Source organism: Marmota marmota, unplaced genomic scaffold (genome assembly GCF_001458135.2).
Source record: "Marmota marmota marmota unplaced genomic scaffold, marMar, whole genome shotgun sequence".
Classification (NCBI taxonomy): Eukaryota; Metazoa; Chordata; class Mammalia; order Rodentia; family Sciuridae; genus Marmota; species Marmota marmota.
Genome location: NW_026000173.1, coordinates 334,787 through 337,761, shown reverse-complemented (window position 1 = coordinate 337,761; position 2,975 = coordinate 334,787). Strand labels below are relative to the sequence as shown.

Here is a 2,975-nt window from a genome sequence, read left to right as displayed (position 1 = left end):
TCCTGACTTTTGTATCTGACTTAACACTATCATGTCTATTAGGTAAACTTTCTGTGATGTAGGTTTGACCTGGTTAACTATCCACAGTTTAACAAAGAGCAGACTCCTAATTTTATCTGGAGTGAATGATGTTTGTAATGTTAATAGACAGAAAGGTCTACATTCTAGAGGTTGTGTGTACAAATGAGGAAGGATCTCCAAATCCTTCTACTAAGAATGTAGTAAGGTACCATCTCAGTTAAATGGTTAAAACTTCCCCCACTGTACCATAACTCACTTATATAATGCCCCCAGTGACCATATGATCACTGAAAGTGTTAATTTACAGTTATCTTTGTTTTCTATCTATAAAAATTGTCACAACCTCCTTTTCTTTGGAACTCTTCATTTAAAGCAATTTAAACCTTTGCTCTGAGGCCTGAGTCCCTCACATTTAGTTCATAATAAAATGTTGTATTATTTTCCTTTAAAGCACAGTGGTCATTTTGCATCAACTGGATGTTAGAGTTTGAGGTTGGCTGAGGAACAAAGCACCAAGCAACTCACCTGGGTCTTCTGACCAATCCTGGATTTCAGCAATCTCCCCAGACCAACCCAATAGGACAAGGGACTCTAAATACCTCCTTTTCCTGTCCCAAGCCCTCCCTTCCTGCTCTAAGCCAAATAAAAATTCCAGTCTGGCTGACCCCCATATGCTTCTCCCCAGATACCTTTTTAGTCTGGAGGGTCTCACCTGGGAGTGAATCTTAATAAAGCCTTGTTCAGCAGCATTTTTAATCTGCGTCCTTTTGGTCGGTGCTGCCTGACCTTATGCTGAAACATGTAAAAACAGGTGAAAATAGGTAAAAGAAAATTACTTGTGCACAAAAGGCTAGCAATGAACAAAAAAATTCATACTTCTACAGAAAGAACTGTATACATGGTCCAGGAGAAAAGTTCCTTCAAGGGTGACAATTGAATGGGTCCTTAATGTTATCAAAACATCAGCAATGAAGTAAGGAATTGTTCCTTCTTGACAGAGCCTCCAGAGCTGATGCCAATTCAGAATGATTAAAGAACATTGTCATAGTGAGGTGTGTCTCAAAATGGGAGTCTGAAGCCATTGTATTTGTAGTCCCAGGTATATTATCTCAATTTCCAGATGTTAATTTGGAGGGAAAGATTCCAGGAGTCAACTATCTCATTTACATATCAGTGCACAGTTATCAACATAGCTATCAATCAGTTGGTTGCCAAAGTGACTATCAGTTACAGCTTGTGTTATAAGAGAAAAATCAAGATGGAGTTAGTGCTATCAGAGCATAGCCACATTAACATAATTAAGATACTAATTAACAGATTCTTGAGAACCACAGTATAGTGAAAACACAAATCACAACCCCTCTGTGGATAGATCTTGGAGACTTCCATTTTATAGTCAATCAATTTTTTTTTTTATGTTTGTAAAAATTTTGAGTTTATTTTAAAGCATCACATCAAGTTTGAATCTCAGTAAACAAAGCCACATCTTCTTATATGTTGATTTTTGCAGAGTACAGACTTGCAAACAACAGATACAACAAAGTAGTGTAAAGTAAAAGATGTTTGTTTTTATAAATAAAGTGGCATGGAGCTAACATACAATGTGGATATCTTCTGGATAAGTTATTTAGGCCATGTTTCTCGTCTTTTAGAAATGTTCAAATATATTGTAAGAGTTGCTCTATTTATTTGATTTTGATATTTGTGCTTTTTATGGAACCAAAGAAATATTCTCTTTACTTACATTAATGAACTCACACAATATATGTTAAAATTGAAATATAAAGGTTATCTATCAAGAGATAGTGACATTCATGATTACAAGTTTTATTAAAAGAAGAAAAACCCCTAAAATCTCTTTATCAAAAACCCAAGAAATTAAATCTTGGGCTATGATTACCAAAGCATTTTCTAATAATTAAGTGACAAAATTCTTTGAAAGAGGATGCCATTTTAAATTTATGCCATCCCACTTTTGTGACAAACACATAAACATTTCAGAGGCAAGCAACTTAGAAACATGTTTCCATAATGGTAGAGTTAAACAAGGAACTCCTCAACTGAATGCATTTATTTTCTTTTGTTTTGTTTTTGTGGGAAGTCATCTATTCCTATCCAATATATGCAATGAAACTCTGCATTTAGAAGCTTGGAAAACTTGTGGTTCAGTACATAGAAGTTTCTTCTACAGAAGAATGGGAATGTCATAATTGTCGCAGGAAATTATAATGTTTAGCAAATCACAAACATTACCTGCAAGTAATTTTAATCATAATAACATCACATTAAAAAGGTACATATGCTTATTCACTAAAATTAATGAGGCAACTTGTGAACAAGAGACAGATTCTCTCTTCTTTTTAAATTTTTTAATGTTGAACTGCAGATACCCTGATGCTACAATAAAAATGTTTTGAAAACAAGGGTGCTTTCTTTGTAAAATCACTGAAGTACATAAATGCCTTGGCAGATTATAATACTATCCCATGATATCTACTTAAAATTTTATGTTCATCTTCCATTTTCCTCACCATAATATTCACATTTTAATTATGTATTTACTTTGTTTGGATGCAAGAACACAAACTAAACTATTTATTATAACACTAAGCATATTTCCTTTGAAGCCAAGATAATTTTGTTATTTTATAAAAGCAATAGAGACTCATTTTTCAAGATGCTTAAGGCAAAATGCTTAAGGCTCATACTTACTGCTTTGCCTGGCCTTCTGCTTGCTTTGAACCAGGTGGTGCTATCTAGCCTAAAAATGCATACACTGCATCGTTTTCTCAGGTTCTAAAGAAGGTATCATAGACCCCACAGTACGGCTTTCACTGAGAATCTGAAGTGGTGGGGGATACCCTGTAGCTGGTTGACTATTTTCAGGTACATTTTTCCTCATTCACTTCTGAAACTCTTCACTGCTGCAGTATCTTTTTCTTCAAATAATATAT

At 34.5% G+C, this 2,975-nt stretch overlaps 1 pseudogene; it reads right to left on the bottom strand.

The window, feature by feature from the left end:
• Nucleotides 1-2,671: 2,671 nt before the first annotated feature.
• LOC125611937 overlaps nt 2,672-2,975 on the bottom strand; it is a 545-nt pseudogene continuing 241 nt past the window's right edge.